General features: G+C 42.3%; 1 long non-coding RNA gene across 1 annotated transcript in view; it reads right to left on the reverse strand.

Moving 5' to 3' along the window:
- The window catches only part of LOC123728224 (uncharacterized), a 36,662-nt gene extending 18,175 nt beyond the window's left edge, over positions 1 to 18,487 (reverse strand). The window contains exon 1 of the long non-coding RNA XR_006760113.2: positions 18,343 to 18,487. This is a non-coding gene — a long non-coding RNA (uncharacterized LOC123728224). The remainder of the gene's footprint in view (positions 1 to 18,342) is intronic.
- Positions 18,488 to 25,251: the final 6,764 nt, after the last annotated feature.

Below are 25,251 nucleotides of genomic sequence, written 5' to 3' on the forward strand. Positions count from 1 at the left end.
TGTGCCTTACCAGACTGTTTTGTTGATCGTTCGTTCTTTTTGTTATTTTGGTGTTCATTTTGAATTCATTAAACGTTTTGGTCTCATCACTATGACAACCGTGACAGAATCTCCCACCACCAAAGGACCAAGCAGCAGAGGAAGGAGCAACAGGTGGATTACAAGGAGCAAAGGGATTTTGAGTTGGACTGGCGGGAGAAATGGACCTGGGAGGAAGTTCTGGACGGGGCTGGACCTTGGCACCAGGCTGGGGAGTACCGTCGCCCACGGGAGGAAATTGAGGCAGCCAAGGCAGAGAGGCGGATGTACGAGGCCTTGGACGCGCTGAGGGAGAAGCACGAGAGGCACCCCCAAGACATTTTTTTGGGGGGGCACACGGGTAGTTTGGCTAGGCCAAGGAAGAGCCGGAAGCCAGCTACCCGTGGTTACATGGAGGAGCGTATGAGGTGGAGGGCGCCATGTTTCGCTGAGGTGCGCACTATCTCACCCATACGCACGCACAGTCCGGTGCGCGCCATTCCAGCCCCGCGCAGATGCCGTGCTAGAGTGGGCATCCAGCCTGGGAGGAGGATGCCTGCACAGCGCATCTGGTCGCCGGTACGCCTCCTCGGACCAGGCTACCCTACTCCCTCTCTAAGCACGGCAACCATCAGGCCCCTGCACAGCCCAGTTCGCCCTGTACTAGCACCCCGCTCGTACAGGGCTACTAGTTCCATTCAGTCAGGACGGGTTGTGCAGGAGGTAAGATCAAGACCGCCTGTGCGCCTCCATAGCCCTGGGTTTCCAGTTCCTGTCTCTCGTGCGGACCCGGAAGTGCGTCAGCCCAGTCCGACTCGTCCTGTTCCCGCTCCCCACACTGGCCTGGAGGTGCGTGTTCCCAGTCTGGCACGTCCAGTACCAGCACCACGCACCAGGCTTCAAGTGCGTCAGCCCAATCCGACTCGTCCTGTTCTCGCTCCCCGCACTAGCCTGGAGGTGCGTGTTCCCAGGCTGATAACCCCAGTACCAGCACCACGCACCAGGCTGTCAGTGCGTCGGCTCAGTCAAGAGTCGCCAGAGCTGCCCGTCAGTCCAGAGTCGCCAGAGCTGCCCGTCAGTCCAGAGTCGCCAGAGTTGCCCGTCAGTCCAGAGTCGCCAGAGCTGCCCGTCAGTCCAGAGTCGCCAGAGCTGCCCGTCAGTCCAGAGTCGCCAGAGCTGCCCACTAATCAGGAGCTGCCAGAGTGGCCAGACTGCCCGGAGATGCCAGAGTGGCCAGACTGCCCGGAGATGCCAGAGTGGCCAGACTGCCCGGAGATGCCAGAGTGGCCAGACAGCCCGGTGCTGCCAGAGTGGCCAGACTGCCCGGCGCTGCCAGAGTGGCCCGACTGCCCGGCGCTGCCAGAGTGGCCCGACTGCCCGGCGCTGCCAGAGTGGCCCGACTGCCCGGCGCTGCCAGAGTGGCCCGACTGCCCGGCGCTGCCAGAGTGGCCCGACTGCCCGGCGCTGCCAGAGTGGCCCGACTGCCCGGCGCTGCCAGATTGGCCCATCTGCCCAGATTCTGCCGATGACCAAAACCCAAGGGAGTCTAGCAGCAACCTTGAACTGAGTAAGCCTGACAATTCAGAACTTAAAGAGATTAACTGTTTAATTGCTGAGTCTGCATACAGGGTGGAGAGGTGGAGGTCTGCCCATGATCCGAAGCAGGGGGAGTCTGCCTACGGTCCGAGGCTGATCGGGTCGTCGGCACTCTGGAGGACAATAGGCCGGAGCCTGAACCACCACCTGCATAGGTGGGTTGGGGAGGGGGGGTGTAGCACAAGTGCCGTCGGTGACGGCAGCCACCCTCCCTTCCCTCCCTTTAGTTTAGGGGGATTTTTTTTGGGGGGGGGGGGTTTGTTATTCTTGAGGTGCTTCCGGGGTTAGCACCTTTAGGGGGGTGGGGGGGTACTGTCACGTCCTGGCCAGTATAAGGGTTAATTGTCATTGTAGTTTGGTCAGGACGTGGCAGAGGGTATTTGTTTTATGTGGTTCGGGGTGGTGTTTTTCTAGAAGGGCATTTGATTTAAGTATTCCGGGGGTTTTTGGGCACTGTTTGATTTTCATTTATCATTTACGTAAGAACAAGTGAACATGTGTGTTATCTGAATGTGGAAACCTATAAAACCTGAGGTCTGGAAGAGAGAAATCAGTGGTTCCATGGAATTGCTCGGATTCTGTTACTTTTGTAATAAAGTCTAATTGAATTTACAAGTTCAGGAATCTGTGAAATATTTGATTCAATATTTCCACAACACCCTTCACTCAGTACTTTGTTGAAGCACCTTTAGCAGAGATTACAGCCTTGAGTCTTCTTGGGTATGATGCTACAAAGTTGGTACACCTGTATTTGGGGAGTTTCTCCCATTCTTCTCTGCAGATCCTCTCAAGCTCTGTCAGGATGGATGGGGATTCAGAGACCTTTCCCAAAGCCACTCCTGTATTGTCTTGGCTGTGTGGTTAGGGTCGTTGTCCTGTTGGAAGGTAAATCTTGGCCCCAGTCTGAGGTCCTGAGCGTTATGGAGCAGGTTTTCGTAAAGGATCTCTCTCTATACTTTTCTTTGTTCATCTTTCCCTCGATCCAGACTAGTCTCCCAGTCCCTGCTGCTGAAAAACATCCCCACAGCATGATGCTGCCACAACCATGCTTCACCGCAGGGATGGTGCCAGGTTTCCTCCAGACGTGACGCTTGGCATTCAGGCCAAAGTGTTCAATCTTGGTTTCATCAGACCAGAGAATCTTGTTTCACATGGTCTGTCAGTCTTTAGGTGGGCTGTCATGTGCTTATTACTGTGGATCCGGCTTCCATCTGGCCACTCTACCCTATAGGCCTGATTGGTAGAGTGCTGCAGAGATGGTGGTTCTTCTGGAAGTTTCTCTCATCTTCACAGAGGAACTCTGGAGCTCTGTCAGAGTGACCATCGGGTTTATTGTCGTCACCTCCTTGTCCAAGGTCCTTCTCCCCCAATTGCTCAGTTTGGCTGGGCGGCCACCTCTAGGAAGAGATGGTTCCAAACTTCTTCCATTTAAGAATGATGGAGGCCACTGTGTTCTTGAGGACCTTCAAAGCTGCAGAAATGGTTTTGTACCCTTCCCCAGATCTGTGTCTTGACATAATCCTGTCTCTGAGCTCTACGGACAATTCCTTCGACCTCATGGCTTGGTTTTTGCTCTGACATGCACTGTCAACTGTGGGACCTTATATAAACAGGTGTCCAAATCATGTCCAATCAACTGAATTTACCAAAGGTGAACTCCAATCAAGTTGTAGAAACATCTCAAGGATGATCAATGGAAACAGGATGCACCTGAACTCAATTTCGAGTCTCATTGCAAAGGGCCTGAATACTTATGTAAAAACATTTTTTATTACATTTTTATATTTGCTGCAATTTTGAAAAACCTGTTTTCGCTTTGTCGTTATGAGGTATTGTGTGTAGATTGATGAGTTTATTTTTTATTTAATCTATTTTAGAATAAGGCTGTAACGTATCAAAATGTGGAAAAAGTCAAGGGCTCTGAATACTTCCCGAATGCCTTTCTCTTGGGTTTAGCTGACAATGCAAGAGCTCGCAGTAGTTTATTAAGATCAGATTGTCAGGCATTATTCAGATGTATATATGAATGATGTGAAACTATGATTTGTCTTAACTACTGTATGCATCCACAAGCACTGCCTTACTGGTGTCTGGGTGGTGCTGCTTGGCTGGTGCTGCGGGCCAGGCGTCATTTTACATTATGAATAATGACCTTTGTTGTCACCTTATCTCACGGCCAGAGTCCATCCCTTAATCAAAGATGATTAGTTCAATTTACTTCTCCCTGGCAACACTAGAGAGGTCAAACTCACTGCAATTCCCCCCGTCATCATCCTCATCTTGACCTTTCTATCTGGGTAAACTGTCTGCATTTGAGACAGGGCATCCAGCATGTGTACCTCATTTAGGGAAGGAAGTTTGGGAAAGTGTTCGTTTGTCTGGTAAAAGCCAACCAAAACAACATCAAAGTACTGTGCTTTGAGTACACTCACTCAATCTGCCGTTTGCACAGTAGTCAAGGCAAGAATTGATGTGCTTAGAGAAAAACACACATAAAGGACAGTGATATGAATACTGAGTGTGGCACTCTGCTGCTATCCCAGACACATAGCATTTCTAACATCTAACACATGTTGGCAGGTGTGGAGTTTGGGGGCGCAGTGCTGAACACACTCATTTGTATGTTGTCCTGTTGAAATCATGTATGTGTGTGTGTTATCTGCATGTCATCCATGTGTTTGTGTGTGTTGTGTGTATGTAGGGGGGGCTCTACCCCCTCAGGCTTCTCGTTGCAATATTTGACTGCACCATGTGTCAGATGTGACAGATGCTGTTAAAACGGTCACAAATAACTTCTCTCCATGAAACTATAGAGAATTAAAAAGTCTGATGCTATTATTTTCTCTTCTCTATTCCCTCCTCCTCTTCAAATACAGCTGCTTCATGTGTCACACCCTGATGTGTTTCACCTGTCCTTGTGATTGTCTCCAGGTGTCACTTCTTTCTCCAGGTGTATTTATCCCTGTGTTTCCTGTCTCTCTGTGCCAGTCCATCTTGTCTGTTTTTCCTGTGCTTTTGCTATTCTTTCTTTTGCTAGTCCTCCCGGTTTTGACCTTTGCCTGTTTTCTGGACTCCATACCCACCTGCCCACCACTCATTTTTACATATTAGTCATTTAACAGACACTCTTATCCAGAGCAACTTACAGTAGTGAATGCATACATTTCATGCATTTTTGTATTTTTTGTATTTTTTATATATATATATTTTTTGTACTGGTCCCCTATGGGAATCGAACCCACAACCCTGGTGTTGCAAACACCATGCTGGCATAGCAAACACCATGCTCTACCAACTGAGCCACAGGGAAGACTGTACCTCCTGGACTCTGTACCTCCTGGACTCTGATCTGGTTTTGACCCTTTGCCTGTCCACAATCATTCTCATGCCTACCCTTTTTTGGAACTAGTAAATATAAAATACTCAAACCATCTGCCTCCCGTGTCTGCATCTGGGTCTGGCCCTGAGCCCTTATATCATGAGGATTCATGAGGTGTGTAATGGGAATGAATATACTCAAGGTGTTTGTTTGTCAGTGGTGCGCGGGTCAGCTGTTTGTTCACCTGCAGCCACCCAAAATTTCTAAGTAACCCCTCCACGAACGCCCGCTAAATGTGGTAAAGTGAAAATCTGAGGTCTGCACCCAACCCTAACCTGGAAATATAGAGAATGCGCTGTAGGCTGGAGTCAGAGACGACAAAACCATTTTTTTTGTTAGGGGGTGGAGGATTTTTTGTTGTTGCCTAATTTAGATATAATTCTGATTGTAATTTCCAAGATTTTGGTAGGTTATTTGTCAGTCATCTTGTCTATAATTAGATATATGCATCCTCTCTTCTGTCATTAATTGATGCCCTAGAAGACTGAAACTGCTCCTCACCAGAATAATGTCCTAAATTAGATAACAAATGCTTCAATCTAGTTTACAATGGTAAAAATTCTCTGTCATCTCTGCTTCTTTCACAGAGCAAAGATGTTTAGGGACCAAGGAGAAAATGCAATAACTCAACAATAACAACAACAAACAATTACAATTTTTCTGTGCAGAATGTCCAAATGACATCAGTTTGACTGATTGTAAGGAAATAGAAAGCTGTGACCCAACATGTTTCTGATGAGATTGCGGTACGGCTTGCATGCATATTCTATTTCATGTGGTTGAAATACTGTCAGTTTTTATGATGCTGATAAAGATAGCACCTCTAATACAGATGGTCCCTAAATGCGCATTCACATTCTCTCAAGATGCTGAAAGAAAGAAATCATATTTTTTCACTCCTGTTCCTGAGTCAAAATGTACATTTGGTGTAACATTTTACTGCAAGAAATGCTTAATTCTGCAGGAGCCAATATTAAGACTATGTGAGAGGTTGTAGGCCTACAGTCAGTGTCCAGATTTCAGTTTCATTTAACCCATCTGAAGAGCTGGCTACAGTTTCCTTGAAGTGCCATAGGCCTATTTGAAGTCCCCTTCTTTGTAAGGTATAGTGCCTCACAATCATCACACAATATAGGCACTGCTATCTTCCTCTTTTACCACTTCAAATCTTTTCCAAACATTACTATTCTGGCCTTCCCTTCTCTTTATTTTAAACTGCATTTTACAGCTTTTTTCTTACTGAATTAAACTCAGACATTGTCCTTTTTGCCTCAGCGGATCTACTAACTTTTTATGCCCATTCCCAAAAACATTTGGCGATAGGTGTGTAGGCTATTTGGCCCTCATTAAGTTACATGTTGACCAAATCGCCTGCTTTGCCTGTGCAAGCTGTTGCAAAATAAATGTACACCTACATGTTATTCAATAATTTCATCCGAACTGCTTGCGCATGTCAACAGGGGTCTGCATAGCCAGGCGTTAAAATAGAACTTGGTTCTATTTAAGACGCTTGACACGCTGCAAGTCCCACCTCTCCCATCTACTTATTTGTTTTTAGGAGCATACTAACACACGTGGGTGATTGAAAGATGAACTACAGTAGGTAAACACTCCAGTCCTGTTGGTGGCTGTAATGCACCTTAAAGTTGGTTTCCAACCGCCATAGACAATCCACAGAAGAAGAAGAAGAAGAAGAAGAAGAAGAAGGAGAAGGAAGGAGGAGAGATTAATCAAACAACACTAACTAAAAACTAAGTTTACCCTGCTATATGTGGATTAATTTTTAGAGTAGAGTAAATATGATTTTGTTTGACACAAAATGGGTAAAAATTCTACAAAGATCCAGCAAAAAAAGGACTGCAAAATGATGTAAAAATAACAACCCAATGTTCATCTCCCAGGACAATTTAGCTCGCAACAGCAAGCTAGCTAAATGTCCAGGAATATTTCATGTGTGTTTCAACCTGTCCTCAAATTATTAATATAGTTGGTTCATGCACGGAGCCAGTTTGGTCAGCATGTTAGGCCGTAAAGCAATAGGCTTACTCGCTAATGCCAGATAGCCTGAAAGAAATCAACAAGCTCTCACAGTCTCATATCAGAAGTAGACATTCATCCATGCTTCTCAAATGAAACATTTCAAAGTTAATCAAAATGTCTAATTTCGAAGAGTTTAAGGTTAAGTTTAGGCATTAGCTCTGAACTGTTAAGGTTAGTGTTGTTTTTGCTTTATTCAACCAGACCACCACCCATCCACCCTGATGTTGGAGAAAGGGAAGGAGGGAGGGAACTGGGAAGTAGGATGGGATGGGGAGGGAGAGATATTTAGATGGAAAAAAACTGGGGACATCCATGTTGCAATAAAGGTCATCTTTCAGGAGTTGGTATGTATGGAGTATAGAGCCACAAAATGAGAAATATCACAGAGCTGGCTGGGATGAGGAAGCACACACACACACACACACACACACACACACACACACACACACTGTGCACACACACACACACTGTGCACACACACACACACACACCTGCCCTGCCCTTCAGCTCCGCCTGGCTGCTATCAAATATAAGCGTTATGAGACAGCAAAACGCATTAGCGCCTATTGAAAGTGTCCTTACTGCCAAGCTGAATCCCACAGGGTATATGAGGAGCCCTGCCTCAATAACAGTTTGTGATCTAATTTGACGAATGGCCACCCATTTTACAATTCCTATGGAAGGTAATGTACCGCAGGGCATTGCCACATAGGATTTAGAGAAATCTGAAAAATCCACCTCTAATCTGCCTTTGCCTGCAGAAAACCTCCACATAGTGTATATTCACACTAAAATGCATTCAGATAGGTATTTTTCACTTCCTGAAGTTATTGGACACGCAGGGAGATGTGGATAAAACGGCATAAACGAAAACATAAATTTTTCATTAGGATATTCACGCTAGATACACTGCAGTGGGAGTTGAATAGCCTAAAATGCTTTTAGCATCTCTTTTGAGTGCTGTGCTTGACCTCAGTGTTCTTGCTCTAATTAGCTTAGGGCTAACTCACTGTGCTACATGCGGTGTGCTGTGGACAGACATGCTTCACATAAATCAATTTGAGCATGCTAAGCCCCTGAATTCTCATTCAATTCTAATATTATTTCAAGGCTTAGAGGACTGTCATGGGGTTGACATAGGTTCTTTCTCATAAATGAATTTTCCGGAGAGATAATACATCATGTGCTTTTTAAACACTTCATTAGCTCGGCTCTATTAGCACCAAGAAGATGACATTGTATCAACGAGACAGTGAGTGCCTGCCAGAAATTCTATATTCCAACCAAGATTCTATATTTGCTCCAAGCCTTCTCCAGAGACAGAAGAAGAGGATCTGCCTATGGGATTTGAGCCTCAACACACTGCAGTGAGGATGTCATTGACAGGATTCAGGAAGGCGTGCCATACACTCCCAAATAGGTGAACTCATCAGAATACAGTCCCACTTATGATGATAAATGTCTAACAATGTCCAGAACTGATTTAGACGTTTTTATAATTGTGTCACTGTAGTAGCTAAGTCATCTGAGGTGCCAAATATGATCTGAGGTGCCAAAACTGGGCTGCAGTACAGCACTGAGTGGATAGAGTGATGTCATTAACGGCCCTGGTGTAGAGATACAGTACATTCCTCATTAAACTGCCCAGTGTGTCCTGAGGTGTGCCTGTAAATGACAAAGACAGGAAGTAGCATTTATCAGCAAGACAGACCAATATTGCGGTTTAATCTTGTGCATGCAATGTGTTGTATTCATTGGATCTTGAACGAGTTGCTCTCAATGGTTAACATTACTGAGACTGTATCTTGCTAACTATAGAAGTAGTAAAAAGTCAAAAGAAATGTAATACAATTGTAGATTTCGGAAGTGGAGCGTTGCTGACCAACACAGTTCATATCCTTATCTGACCTCAGAAAGAATAGATTAAGTTTGTCAAACCCAAACTGTGTTTTTATTTTTTACCTCCTACACATTTCTCATAACTCCACACCTTATCGAGCAGAGTAAAGTGGACTGTTAATATGTTTCGCTGTCGCAGACCTTTACATTTTTATTTGGAATTCAATCAGCCCTCCTTTTCCTCATTTCAACAAAAGGAAATTGCCAATGCTAATGAATGGCAGAGGAGAATTATTCAGTTAGTGTTTAAGCGTAAAGTTAACACTGTTTCATTTCTCAAATACAGTGCCTTGCGAAAGTATTCGGCCCCCTTGAACTTTTCGACTTTTTGCCACATTTCAGGCTTCAAACATAAAGATATAAAACTGTAATTTTTTGTGAAGAATCAACAACAAGTGGGACACAATTATGAAGTGGAACGAAATTAATTGGATATTTCAAACTTTTTTAACAAATAAAAAACGGAAAAATTGTCCGTGCAAAATTATTCAGCCCCCTTAAGTTAATACTTTGTAGCGCCACCTTTTGCTGCGATTACAGCTGTAAGTCGCTTGGGGTATGTCTCTATCAGTTTTGCACATCGAGAGACTGACATTTTTGCCCATTCCTCCTTGCAAAACAGCTCGAGCTCAGTGAGGTTGGATGGAGAGTGTTTGTGAACAGCAGTTTTCAGTTCTTTCCACAGATTCTCGATTGGATTCAGGTCTGGACTTTGACTTGGCCATTCTAACACCTGGATATGTTTATTTGTGAACCATTCCATTGTAGATTTTGCTTTATGTTTTGGATCATTGTCTTGTTGGAAGACAAATCTCCATCCCAGTCTCAGGTCTTTTGCAGACTCCATCAGGTTTTCTTCCAGAATGGTCCTGTATTTGGCTCCATCCATCTTCCCATCAATTTTAACCATCTTCCCTGCCCCTGCTGAAGAAAAGCAGGCCCAAACCATGATGCTGCCACCACCATGTTTGACAGTGGGGATGGTGTGTTCAGGGTGATGAGCTGTGTTGCTTTTACGCCAAACATAACGTTTTGCATTGTTGCCAAAAAGTTCGATTTTGGTTTCATCTGACCAGAGCACCTTCTTCCACATGTTTGGTGTGTCTCCCAGTTTGCTAGTGGCAAACTTTAAACAACACTTTTTATGGATATCTTTAAGAAATGGCTTTCTTCTTGCCACTCTTCCATAAAGGCCAGATTTGTGCAGTATACGACTGATTGTTGTCCTATGGACAGAGTCTCCCACCTCAGCTGTAGATCTCTGCAGTTCATCCAGAGTGATCATGGGCCTCTTGGCTGCATCTCTGATCAGTCTTCTCCTTGTATGAGCTGAAAGTTTAGAGGGACGGCCGGGTCTTCGTAGATTTGCAGTGGTCTGATACTCCTTCCATTTCAATATTATCGCTTGCACAGTGCTCCTTGGGATGTTTAAAGTTTGGGAAATCTTTTTGTATCCAAATCCGGCTTTAAACTTCTCCACAACAGTATCTCGGACCTGCCTGGTGTGTTCCTTGTTCTTCATGATGCTCTCTGCGCTTTAAACGGACCTCTGAGACTATCACAGAGCAGGTGCATTTATACGGAGACTTGATTACACACAGGTGGATTCTATTTATCATCATTAGTCATTTAGGTCAACATTGGATCATTCAGAGATCCTCACTGAACTTCTGGAGAGAGTTTGCTGCACTGAAAGTAAAGGGGCTGAATAAATTTGCACGCCCAATTTTTCAGTTTTTTATTTGTTAATAATGAAATAATATGAAATAATATGAAATATCCAATAAATTTTGTTCCACTTCATGATTGTGTCCCACTTGTTGATTCTTCACAAAAAATACAGTTTTATATCTTTATGTTTGACGCCTGAAATGTGGCAAAAGGTCGAAAAGTTCAAGGGGACCGAATACTTTCGCAAGGCACTGTAAATTAAGAAATAGTGCAGGTCTCTGTCTTAATTCCCCATTGGTAAATGGAAGGTACATGACTCCCAGCAGATACTCGGTGGTGGAAAAAGTCCCCAATTTTCATACTTGAGTAAATGTAAAGATACCTAAATAGACTCAAGTAAAAGTGAAAGTCACCCAGTATAATACTACTTGAGTAAAAGTCGGAAAGTATTTATGTAATAAGGGTCGTCTAAAGGAGACCAAAATGCGGCGTGTGAAGTGGTCATATTTACTTTTAATGATGACACTTGACAAAAATAACAAAAAATGACCAACACAGTCCCGTCAGGTACTTAGACTAGAACGGAAAACAACCACCCACAAAACCCCATGAAAAACAGGCTGCCTAAGTATGGCTTCCAATCAGAGACAACAAAAAACACCTGCCTCTGATTGGAAACCATACCCGGCCACAACATAGAAAAAACAACATAAAACGACAATCTAGACAACCCACATAGAAAACAGAAAAACCAAAATACATAGACAAAAACACCCCCCTGTCATGCCCTGACCAATCTACTATGGAAAAATTACCTCATTCTAAGGTCAGAACGTGACAATTTAATTTTAAATATACTTAAGTATCAAAGTATAAATCATTTCAAAATCCTTATATTAAGTAAACTAGATGGCACCATTTAATTTTTTTTATGTTTTATTACGGGTAGCCAGGGGCACACTCCAACACTCAGCGTTAGTGTTTAGTGAGTCCGCCAGATCATAGGCAATAGGGATGACCAGGGATGTTCTCTTGATAAGTGTGTGAATTTGACCTTCCAAAGCATTCAAAATGTAATGAGTACTTTTGGGTGTCAAAAATGACTTACTTACTACTTAAGTAGTACTTTAACGTATTTTTACTTTAGTACATTACACCACTGCAGGTACTATGTATTAAGGGGTGAGGTCAATGGCTAGAGTCATGCAACACTCTCACAGTAGATTGGATTTTTATACTGAGCAAAAATATAAATGCAACATGTAAGGTGTTTCATGAGCTGAAATAAAAGATCCCAGAAATGTGTTTACATCCCTGTCAGTGGGAATTTCTCCTTTGCCAAGATAATCCATCCACCTGACAGTAAATAAAAGGCCAGTTTTGTCAAACAACACAATGCCACAGATGTCTCAAGTTTTGAGGGAGTGTACAATTGGCATGTTGACTGCAGGAATGACTACCAGAGCTGTTGCCAGAGAATTTCATGTTCATTTCTCTACCATAAGCCGCCTCCAACATTGTTTCAGAGAAGTTGGCAGTACATCCATCTGGCCTCACAACCGCAGACCAGGTGTAACTACACCAGTTCAGGACCTCCACATCCGGCTTCTTCACCTGTGGGATCGTCTGAGACCAGTCAGCCAGACAGCAGATTAAATGGTGGGTTTGCACAACAGAAACATTTCTGCACAAACTGTCAGAAACCGTGTCAGGGAAGCTCCTCTATGTGCTCATTGTCCTCACTATGGTCTTGACCTGACAGCCGTTCAGCATCATAACTGACTTCAGTGGGAAAAATCTCACCTTCGATGGCTACTGTGTTACTGACTTGTTGCACCCTCGACAACTACTATGATTATTATTATTTGACCATGCTGGTCATTTATGAACATTTGAACATCTTGGCCAAGTGCTGTTATAATCTCCACCCGGCACAGCCAGAAGAGGACTGGCCACCCCTCATAGCCTGGTTCCTCTCTAGGTTTCTTCCTAGGTTTTGGCCTTTCTAGGGAGTTTTTCCTAGCCACCGTGCTTCTACACCTGCATTGCTTGCTGTTTGGGGTTATAGGCTGGGTTTCTGTACAGCACTTTGAGATATCAGCTGATGTAAGAAGGGCTATATAAATACATTTGATTTGATTTGATTACTGGCATGCTGGAGAAGTGTGCTCTTCACGGATGAATCCCAGTTTGAACTGTACTGGGCAGATGGCAGACAGCGTGTATGGCATCGTGTGGGTGAGCGGTTTGGTGATGTCAACGTTGTGAACAGAGTGCCCCATGGTGGCTGTGGGGTTATGGCTTGGGCAGGTATAAGTTACAGACAATGAACACAAGTGCATTTTATTGATGGCAAATTAAATGCACAGAGATACTGTGACAAGATCCTGAGGCCCATTGTCGTGCCAGTCATCTGCCGAGATCACCTCATGTTTCATCACAATAATGGATGGCCCACTGTCGCAAGTATCTGTACACAACTCCTGGAAGCTAAACATGTCCCAGTTCTTCCATGGCCTGCATAATCACCAGACATGTCACCCATTGAACATGTTTGGGATGCTCTGGGTCGACGTGTAAGACAGTGTGTTCTAGTTCCCGTCAATATCCAGCAACTTCCCACAGCCATTGAAGAGGAGAGGGACAATATTCCACAGGCCACAATCAACAGCCAGATCAACTCTATGCTAAGGAGATATGTCGTGCTGCATTAGGCAAATGCTGGTCACACCAGATACAGACTGGTTTTCTCATCCATGTCCCTACCTTTGTTTTTTAAAGTATCTGTGACCAACAGACGCGTATCTGTATTCCCAGCCATGTGAAATCCATAGATTAGGGCCTAATGCATCTATTGGGCGGAAGGTAGCTTAGTGGTTAGAGCATTGGACTAGTAACTGAAAGGTTGCAAGATCAAATCTCTGAGCTGACAAGGTAAAAATCTGTTGTTCTGCCCCTGAACAAGGCAGTTAACCCACTGTTCCTAGGCTGTCATTGAAAATAAGAACTTGTTCTTAACTGACTTGCCTAGTAAAATACATTTAAAAAATGTTTTAATTGACTGATTTTTTTATATGAACTAACTCAGTAAAATCTTTTAAAATGTTGCACGTTGCGTTTATATTTTTTTTCAGTGTAGTATGGAAAGGGGGACAAAAATTCTTGCACTTCCAGCACTAACACTTTCAGCGACCTGGACAACTTGGTGTGTGGAATCTGTGAGTAATCAAGAGCCAGACAAAGGTACCTACAGGCCAAGCGCTAAGCCATCATCATATTAATGTTTCAAGACAAAATGATTAAATCTTTCAATCTACTTCTCATCAACAAGATTTCAAAGCACAACATCTCCCATTGGAGCTGGGACATATTCCCATGGATAAACTCCAACCACCACTGGTCTCTCTTTGTCGAACTGTAGCTCTCCAAAAGGAATGCTACTTATTATGACAAAGACTTTTCTTCTTCAATCTCTTCTTCAGTTTGCAGTAGAGACAGAAACTGGAATGACAGAAAAAAATTCCAGATATGGTGTTTACCCTCCAGCCAGACACCCAAATGAAGTGTATTCCACATTCGTTCTCTATCTCCTTCGCTCACACAGACGAGTGATGACAGTTGGCAGCCATTGGAGCGTACTGTGATCAGGCAAATGTTTTCTTCTAAGCAGGCTAATTAGCTTCAGATATAGATTATGAGACAAGCCCATGATATGATAAAGCCATTGAGCCTTATATTTTTAACACATTATTTTTGGAAAGCAGCTGTAGCTAATGTGAGACCTGTAAGTGGTGTGGACCTTGTAGAACCCACAGCCGTAAGCTAATAGATTAATGCTATTAGTTGTATGACGCTATCTGCATGAAGTACACTAATGAGCCTATATTTACTTAAGCAGTATTATATACTGTATCTTGGTATTTACATGTAGGCTTTCCAGAAATCAGTGGTACATGTCTTTATATTACCCCTGTTGCAACTACACTCTGCCACTGTCTGCATAAGCCGATGTCCCCAATAAAATCTGTAAAATTATTGAGTCCTTCTTCATAAATATCTTCAGATGTCATGAGCACTGTGGTAGTCTAGGTAAGTATTAAACCCCTGAATGTTGTCTTAATCCAGCACAGGGTGTCTTTTTCCTACTGCGCTAATGTCATTGCCAAGGGTTTAAATATGTACCTGAGGTATTCAATAATTAAAACAGAGAGAGGCTTCAGATGTCCTCCACTCTAATCCACCTGACTGTCACTAAATCCAGCCATAAAGCCTTATCGGTACCCTTTATCAGTATCCCGAACGATTGTTACTTTAATCCATTAATCTGTAGCCAACCTATCTGCAAACTACTCTCAGATGGTTCTCAATAGTTATTCAAGGGGAATACTGTTATTATTGGTAAACTGTCCAGACTCCATTTTATTTTCATACACTCCAAAGAGATGCGATTCGATAAATGATGGTCAATAAGTCAAAAACAGAAAAAAACTCCAAAAACTATTTTTTTTAAAAACAGGGCCAAAATCTTGTATTATCAGAATTGCTCTTCTTCAAAGTCTTTGTTCCATTTGAGTATCTAGACGGAGCATCTATAACATTTACCAGCGATGAACTGTGGTTTTCACCGTGATATTTATGAAAATAACTAATTATAGATAGGGACAATACATGAAAGAGAGCGGCCCACGAGTTTTAAGGACTCCATCATTCATAATAATTGACAAGATAATCCTATCAAAAGTGAAATGCACTAACATTTCTAAGGTCAAGCTGTGAGACTCTGCTGGAGTGTCACGAACTTCAAAATGAGCCGACCAAGGCGCAGTGTGCATTGAGTTCCACATCTTTTTAATACAAAGTGAAACTAGAAACAAAACACGTGACGACGTACTGCCCAAACACACTAACACAAACAAAGAATATCCTACAAAGCAGGTGGGCGATAGGGCTTCCTAAATATGATCACCAATTAGAGGCAACGATTACCACCTACCTCTAATTGGGAACCATACCAAACCACCAACATAGAAATACACATTCTAGAACACCCCCCTAGTCACACCATGACCTAAATTACTATAGAGAATCCAATGGCTCTCTGTGGTCAGGGCGTGACATGGAGAAAGAATGTCCCCATTGTGCGTTGACAAGAACACATATGGGAAAATGTTTCTGGAAGGCGTCTGCTAGGCACTTTCATGATTGCAAAAAACAATTCTGAAATATAAGGATGAGTGGGTAGATGCTTTGAGGCTGTTCATTTTCAACTTAAGTGAAAAGACAAATACTTGTTTGAAGAAACTTTTCTTCTCAGCCTGCCAATAAGTTTCTCAACAGACTACTTTGAATAAAACATTAACCACATTGGTAAGTAAAAATTGCCCAGCTAATCTTAGTAAAAGCATTTTGTGTGAAGCTTTAAATAATTTTTCTTCATTATGTCCAATATAGTGTATTTTTTCCTACATTATATCAGTAATCATGAACGATGCATGCATTTTAATTATTTCAGGTGCATTGTATCATGATGTCAATATTTTTCTGTAAACAGTATTTCATATTAAGCAGGAACCGTGGAATGTTAAGATCGGTTTATTTACTAGATGTACTGATTGCGACATGTGAATGTGCTGCCACGGTGGCTGAGGAAAATCTAGATATTAAACAACAGAAAACATCAAAAGCTAATTTACAACTGGATTTGAGAACAAAATAAATGTAGCGCTGTGAAGCCAAGACCTCCCATCTGCTCTGCTGGGGGATAGATGTACTGTGACCATCTGCGCACGGGGCTGTCTTTTACATCTACACTAGTTGGACAAATACTTCCCCAAATCACTGCATTCTCCATGTTAATTAGTTCTCCATCAGTATCTAGCCTGCATTGAATATTTGAAAGGTAAAGGGAAGTAATAAACCACAGGGGTGATATATGAATGATATACGTCTGTGCAATACATCTAAAATACAGCTTCTGCAAAAAACACAAAAGATACGAAACCTCCCTAACACAAAAACTGTGAAATATGATCATGTGGACTGTAACAGCTGTTTACACACCAACTCCCAACTGAGCCAATGTACAAAACTTTAATCAGAATTCCATGTCTTATTCTTATATAATCTTTCCTCCTTTTGTGAATTCTTTCTGATCCGAGACAGACTCTAGTCATTATAGCCAGACTCTGCTGTACCTTGGGTTTGCTCTGACAAATGTCCCAGATTTGGTCACCGAGTCGACAATACTCCCCCATCCTGTCTCAAGCTCCATAAATTACTAACCGAGACAGAGCAGAGAAAGAGGAGAGAGAGACCGCGACCGTGAGAGAGAGCTAAATTGGCAGACGGATACAGAGAGGGACAGAGAAAAAGAGAGACAGTGGCCAAGATCGAGACCGAGGAAATGAAAGTGAGAGAAAGAGAGAGAGAAAGAGAGAGAAGCCTTCAATGTCACCTATCGTCCGTTCTGCAAGAGGCCAGTGGCAGCTACCCTCCGTGGATGATTCACATTGTGGGACGTAATTACCAACGTGACATTTCCTGTTAATTGGGTTACCAATGACTTCTCGCAAGGATTTCTGAGAGAAAGGTCATTTCTGGCTCCAGTCAAAGTCTCTCCTCCTCCTTCTCCTCCACCATCTTGTGTTTCGATGGAGATGGAAGGGAGAAATAAATGATGTGATTGTCAATAGACTTTGTGCGTGGTTGAAGTTGCATTGGCGATGACACACGCAGCAGGCACACACACATACAATGTAATAACATATACAAGCTCCTTTGTATGTCGTATTACCAAGGCAAATCATGTGTATCTGTCCATTTTGAAACAACATCCACTGTCACATGCAAGTTACATAATTAATAAAATAACTCTTAATTAGCTGATGCAATTAGGAAGATCTGTTGTGGCTGCTGCTACTCATAATGTTGACTCATTCTATGTTGATGACTTCATTATTTTTATGATGTTTGGTCTTCATCAGCAGAAACTCAAATTAAGACATCATTCTTGGTTTGACTGGCTTTCTTAGTTCACAATGCTGTATGTCATTTATGTGAGTCAGACACCGCAGGGCACCATTCAATCTGCGCTGGTCATTCTCACTAAGCCAAATCAAAGAATTGGCGGCTATAGCCTAACACAAAAACAATGTGATAAAAATCTTACTTTCAAATTGGTGACCTTCACATATCTGTTGGAATCCTCTACCTTGTCTGTCTTTCTTTGTGACTCTTAATTAATATCTGGCTGTATAACAAAGCGCTGTCACCATGGAGAGACCTTTCATGGCAACAGTGGACAAAAGGAGAGGAGCTCTGAATCAGAGCTAACAAGTTAGTTGGAGATAAGCTGGCATAAAGACACCATTTATCACATTACATTCACTGCAATACCGTGACATGGTTAACCTGGAGCGAGCACACTGAAATGGCATTGCATGCTATACAGAGAAGTGAGACGACTCAAATGCAGGATGGTCCAGAGCACATTATATGGTCTCTTCTAATGTTCACACTAACTGTATGACCATGTGGAATGTAAATGGTACCCACCTTCTAATAAAACACATTATCCACTGTTTCGCAAAGACTGATCACGGCTAATGTTTAGGAATAGCTAATACTGCTTGAAAAATATCCCAGAACAGACTTTTCAGAATCAGGTCATTTGGTGTAAAGCTATTGCATGTTCAGCAGTTTGACAGACCTATTTAATTTAAAGGGCACGACCTACTCACCTATCTCCTCCTGAGAGGCATTACAAACACGTCTTTTCGGCCGTCACCAAGCGACAATAGAAGAGTGATAGTTTGCCTAGTCGATGCCTTGCTGTTTTAGTGATTTCATTGTTCGCTCAGTTTACTTTTGCAATTAACTAATCAGGTCAGCAGCTGGGGGAGCTGGCCCAAAGGTGTTACCTAGCAACGGCAGGGCGCCGTGGCCAGACTACATGGCTGATGTGTGAGAGTTACTGCCGCAGTAAAACTGTCTCTCAGCAAGCGTCTGATTTGTGCCTCTTTGCCAAAGTGGCGGGAGGAAGGCACATATACCACTTTGTTTGAGCAAGTACACTTTCATTAAGGAAGAGATGGACTCACTGGATGTCTGGATCGTTCCCATAGTGTAATCATAGTTTATATGGAAGACATTGTAATGCGGCAACACCAAGCAAATAGTTTTAACTCTGCGCTATGACTTTTTGTAATAATACTTCAATACCCTCAAGGTCTGCTCTGATATCAAAATAATGTAATGATATTTTTTGGAATATATCTATATCATATAATTGTATATATTACCTTCACAATTCACATTCTCTCCCTCGCTCTTTGGTCTCCACAGGGACATTTGGCTTTGCCTGAAGATGTGTTTGCTTGCCAAATTGCAAATAGTGCATCAGAGGATGATACCTGACTGTAAGTTACGACCTTGTAAATAGCATCACAGAATGTAATGCTTATCCTACACAATGTTACAGTCGCTTCCCCTAAGTACATCATAATGAACACTGATGAACCACAGATTAATTGACAATTAAAGTTATATTTTATTGCAATATGGCCGTGTCTAGTCTGCAGACTCAGGGATGGCAAATTGATGCTAATCTCAGTTGCATAAAGATTGCATTTACAGAAATTATTTCAACATGATCACCATTGATTTGTTAGGTGTTCCAATAGTAGTGATGACCACTTACGCCTCCATGGATGAGTACAAGAACACATTGACTACACAGTCAACATATCAGACATACTGTACCGTATACTCCAATCACTTGTGCTGTGTATTCTGTATGTCCTCAGTAAATGCTAGCATTATATCTGAGTATTAGCCGCAAAGTATTAGCCCCAAAGCCGCAAACACTGGCACCCTCATAGATATCATCCTAACCAACGTGCCCTCTAAATACACCTCTGCTGTTTTCAACCAAGATCTCAGCGATCACTGCCTCATTGCCTGCACCCGTAATGGGTCAGCGGTCAAACGACCTCCACTCATCACTGTCAAACGCTCCCTGAAACATTTCAACGAGCAAGCCTTTCTATTCGACCTGGCCCTGGTATCCTGGAAGGATATTGACCTCATCCCGTCAGTAGAGGATGCCTTGGTTATTTTTTTTAAATGCCTTCCTCTCCATCTTAAATAAGCATGCCCCTTTCAAGAAATTTAGAACCAGGAACAGATATAGCCCTTGGTTCTCCCCAGACCTGACTGCCCTTAACCAACACAAAAATATCCTGTGGCGTTCTGCATTAGCATCGAACTGCCCCCGCGATATGCAACTTTTTAGGGAAGTTAGAAACCAATACACACAGGCAGTTAGAAACGCCAAGGCTAGCTTTTTCAAACAGAAATTCGCTTCGTGCAACTCCAACTCTAAAAAGTTCTGGGACATTGTAAAGTCCATGGAGAATAAGAACACCTCCTCCCAACTGCCCACTGCACTGAGGATAGGAAACTCTGTCACCACCGATAAGCCCACTATAATTGAGAATTTCAATAAGCATTTTTCTACGGCTGGCCATGCTTTCCACCTAACTACCCCTACTGCATTCAACAGCACTGCACCCCCCACAGCTACTCGCCCAAGCCTCCCCCATTTCTCCTTCTCCCAAATCCATTCAGCTGATGTTCTGAAAGAGCTGCAAAATCTGGACCCCTACAAATCAGCTGGGCTTGACAATCTGGACCCTTTCTTTCTAAAATTATCTGCCGAAATTATTGCAACCCCTATTACTAGCCTGTTCAACCTCTCTTTCGTGTCGTCTGAGATTCCCATAGATTGGAAAGCAGCTGCTGTCATCCCCCTCTTCAAAGGAGGTGAATCTCTTGACCCAAATTGCTACAGACCTATATCCATCCTACCCTGCCTTTCTAAGGTCTTCGAAAGCCAAGTCAACAAACAGATTACCGACCATTTCGAATCCCACCGCACCCTCTCCGCTATGCAATCTGGTTTCAGAGCTGGTCATGGGTGCACCTCAGCCACGCTCAAGGTCCTAAACGACATCGTAACCGCCATCGATAAGAAACAATACTGTGCTGCCGTATTCATTGACCTGGCCAAAGCTTTTGACTCTGTTAATCACCACATCCTCATCGGCAGACTCAGTAGCCTTGGTTTCTCAAACGATTGCGTCGCCTGGTTCACCAACTACTTCTCTGACAGAGTTCAGTGTGTCAAATCGGAGGGCCTACTGTCTGGACCTCTGGCAGTCTCTATGGGGGTACCACAGGGTTCAATTCTTGGGCCAACTCTTTTCTCTGTATACATAAATGATGTCGCTCTTGCTGCTGGTGAATCTCTGATCCACCTCTACGCAGACGACACCATTCTGTACACTTCAGGCCCTTCTTTGGACACTGTGTTAACAACCCTCCAGACGAGCTTCAATGCCATTCAACTCTCCTTCCGTGGTCTCCAACTGCTCCTAAACACAAGTAAAACTAAATGCATGCTCTTCAACCGATCGCTGCCTGCACCTGCCCGCCTGTCCAGCATCACTTCTCTGGACGGTTCTAACTTAGAATTTGTGGACAACTACAAATACCTAGGTGTCTGGTTAGACTGTAAACTCTCCTTCCAGACTCACATCAATCATCTCCAATCCAAAGTGAAATCTCGAATTGGCTTCCTATTTCGCAACAAAGCATCCTTCACTCATGCTGCCAAACCACTGCGACCTGTACGCTCTCGTTGGCTGGCCTTCGCTTCATAATCGTCGCCAAACACATTGGCTCCAGGTCATCTACAAGACCCTGCTAGGTAAAGTCCCCCCTTATCTCCGCTCACTGGTCACCATAGCAGCACCCACCTGTAGCACGCGCTCCAGCAGGTATATCTCTCTGGTCACCCCTAAAGCCAACTCCTCCTTTGGTCGTCTCTCCTTCCAGTTCTCTGCTGCCAATGACTGGAACGAACTACAAAAATCTCTGAAACTGGAAACACTTATCTCCCTCACTAGCTTTAAGCACCAGCTGTCAGAGCAGCTCACAGATCACTGCACCTGTACATAGCCCATCTATAATTTAGCCCAAACTACTACCTCTTCCCCTACTGTATTTATTTATTTTATTTATTTTGCTCCTTTGCACCATATTATTTATATTTTATCTCTGAACTTTCTTCAAACTACAAATCTACCATTCCAGTGTTTTTCTTGCTATACTTTATTTACTTTGCCACCATGGCATTTTTTTGCCATTACCTCCCTTATCTCACATCATTTGCTCACATTGTATATAGTCTTATTTTTTTTTTATTTTTTTTTTTCTACTGCATCATTGATTGTATGTTGTTTTACTCCATGTGTAACTCTGTGTTTTTGTATGTTGTCGAACTGCTTTGCTTTATCTTGGCCAGGTCGCAATTGTAAATGAGAACTTGTTCTCAACTTGCCTACCTGGTTAAATAAAGGTGAAATAAATAAATAAATAAAAAATTACTACAGGTTGGTGTGAACATACTGACATCTTGAAAAGCAGTCTGGACTTATGCAAGTGTTCCATGTTTCCATCATTCATTAGCTAAGAAGTTCAAATGCAAAAAACCTGACTGGAACAAACTAGTTCCACGTTGGTGAGATTCAGACAGTGTCCCATGGGTTTTTCTCTGTGTGATATCCTTCCTGTGAAGCAGAAAGCCTTGTTTCTGAGAGCACGAGAGCATTAACTGACAAATCTAAGTTGCACTGGATCCATCTCCCTCTGGCTTTGGGCTCCTGCTAGCAACTCTGTCACTGGTTTATTTGTAGATTACAGGGCCTGTTGATTTTGGGAATGTCTTTTTTCCCCACATCAAAGATTGACTGATCTCTCTCTCTCTCTCTCGCAGTGAGGGGCTGAGCCACTTAAAAAATGTGTATTTGTTTTCCACACCCTGTTGAGACACTGTTTTGCTGTATCTATAATATTGCAGTCCCCAATCCTGCTGATTTACTCTCCTCCCTAAACTGCATATTTGCTTGACATACCAATCACACTGCAGCGTCTGATAGCCAGAACGATTTAACAGGATAAGCCGATATGTCATAACGGGGGAGACATGGGAGAATTAAGACGGAGCACTTAATCTGTGTGAAATTTAATTATGCACGCTAGCAATAAGTATTCACAAGTTGTTTGTGGAAAACGCAACCATTAGTATATTCTTCATGTGGAAATAAAAGTACAACTGCAAGAGCACCTTTAAGAGCCATAGTGTTGTGTCATGTCACAGTGCATTAAAAAGTGTCTCATATAGTGTGGTGGAGGAAATTGGTTTGCTTTTTATGACATTTATCCTACTCCCACTCATATGGTATAGAGGAATTAAGGAGGTGTGGTTGAGGAAATCAAACGACTACAGGGAACCCATGTAGGAACATGATGTCTTCTATTTTTTTTATATGTGAAGATCTTTGTTTTCTAAATGGAAGGTTCACACATATCACTGAACTGTCCCTTTAAGCTTGATTCAGATCATTGAGATGTAAGGTCCTTCACTTCAAGGATTGCTTTCAAGATGTGGTAGATAAAGGTGCATGTTTCTTTTTGTGACCAAATAAAAAAAAGTGTATATGTTTTTGTTGGAGGGGGTTACAGATACAATATACAAATTCACATAATTTCATAATTAGCTAATATCATATTTTTTTGTAGGATGCCACTCAAAATGAAAAATAAAAACATAAAAAAGGTACATAAATACAAAGTATTGATCATTTTGATAAAATTACATAAAGGTGTATCTTGTTCCAGATGTTACATTTTCCTATTGGCTAATATTGTAGGCCGTCATTGTAAATAACAATTTGTTCTTAACTGACTTGCCTAGTTAAATAAAGGTTAAAATAATAATAATATATAAATACATTTAAAAAACTATCCCCCCTCATCTCCCCTGTAACTATTCCCCAGGTCATTGCTGTAAACGAGAATGTGTTCTCAGTCAATTTACCTGTTAAAATAAGGGTTAAAAAAAATATATATATATATATATATATATTAAAACCATTGGCAAAACATCTACCCCTGCTTAATTGAGTAATCATGTTCATTATGAAAGTAATCTCATTGAACACTTTGATAAGAACCATGCTGCTGTGAACAGTGAGGAAATCAAAGTAGGATTAATTACCCCTATCTAGACTAAAAAAGATTAAGTGCTCTTAAGCAGTAATCAAAGTATTACTATCCAAGAATACCATTTAATACCTGATTGATTGTAATTGATAAACACATTTAAAAGAGATGTTGTTGTGGTGAGCTATCTGGTGTATGTACAGGCGGCGCAATGATGCAGTTCAAATTGTGTCAAATCGGTACACTCGGTGCTTGTGACCATAGCAACAAATCACAACTCACGATCTACTTGGAATGTGACAGCTGATTGGTGGGAACACTCTGATACTACGGTCATTACGAAGTGCTGAAGGTTGATAATCAGAATGATGGAGAACAAAACCTTACATTCGAGTTGTCATGTCAACTATTGACAATGTAATGACCTTGCAAGAAAAACATCCCATTGTTACAAAAAGAACACAGATTTCTAACAGGTTTGAAATATATTTTTTTTTCTGTGTGCACGTTGGACACTTAACCTTACACGTCCTTCAGATTGTCCTTTTCCTTTGGTATTCACATTTGGTAATGATAATATAATCTCTAGTGGATAGATTCTGACCAAATTATGTGAGATTTTAGTTCTGGGTTAGCCGATATTAAAGGTAATACAATGTAATACATTCATGGTGTAAATAATGGTTGTGAAATTAAAGTAAAAAGCAAAGGTTTGACCTTGTCCTCAGAGATTTAACCCTGCAGGTCCACAGCAGACAACTATTTTAACATTATTTTCAATGATCATCTGAAACAGACAGACAGGAACCCTTGAGGAAGGTAGCCTAATTTCACTACCAAGTCCCTGCCACTGAGGCACTTTACAGGGTTCTTAATATAGCCTAGCTCCAAAAAAACGGCCAGTGAACACAATGTTCCTTATATCCACGTGTGATTGGTTACTTTACATTTCTTCAAATTTAACTTCCTCTACTTTTTCAAAATGTTCCATTTGACAGTGTCATTTCAGTTGAATCGTAGACAATTGTATTGTCATATTTGGTGTACCAGACAAGCAGTTGTTTAGTTTGTGTGTTATAAAAACAAATATACATCAAATCAATTGAAATTTGTCTTACCAGTGGTGCATTTTTTTCTCATCACAATGAACAGACCGCTAGTGACAGGCCGATGCTTGGATGCACATGACATCAATACATAAAATCACTATGCAGTCTTTCTAAAAAATGTCACTTTGGTAATTACATACAGGCATGGTTGTGCGCTAGTGTCCATGATAATTACTTTAGAGATATTGTCTTTTTATGCACCAAAAACTTCTGCATTTAGTGCGACAGCATCTTAATTGTTTCACACTCAAGGGGCATCAAAGTGGCCCGGGCGCCTACGGTTGATTGACAGATAGATTAATATTGTCAAGGCTCTGGAGACGCATAATACATTCTACTTTATTAAACCATTCTTACTGTTTGGTTTCAAGGACGGTCAGATACACCCACCCCCAGCTCCATCACTAGTGATGTTCCATATTAGCAGGTTGTGACATCTATATCCTTGTTAACATTAATATCATAACAATAATC

The sequence above is a fragment of the Salmo salar genome, chromosome 17 (genome assembly GCF_965601325.2).
Source record: "Salmo salar chromosome 17, fSalSal1, whole genome shotgun sequence".
In the NCBI taxonomy this organism is placed as follows: domain Eukaryota; kingdom Metazoa; phylum Chordata; class Actinopteri; order Salmoniformes; family Salmonidae; genus Salmo; species Salmo salar.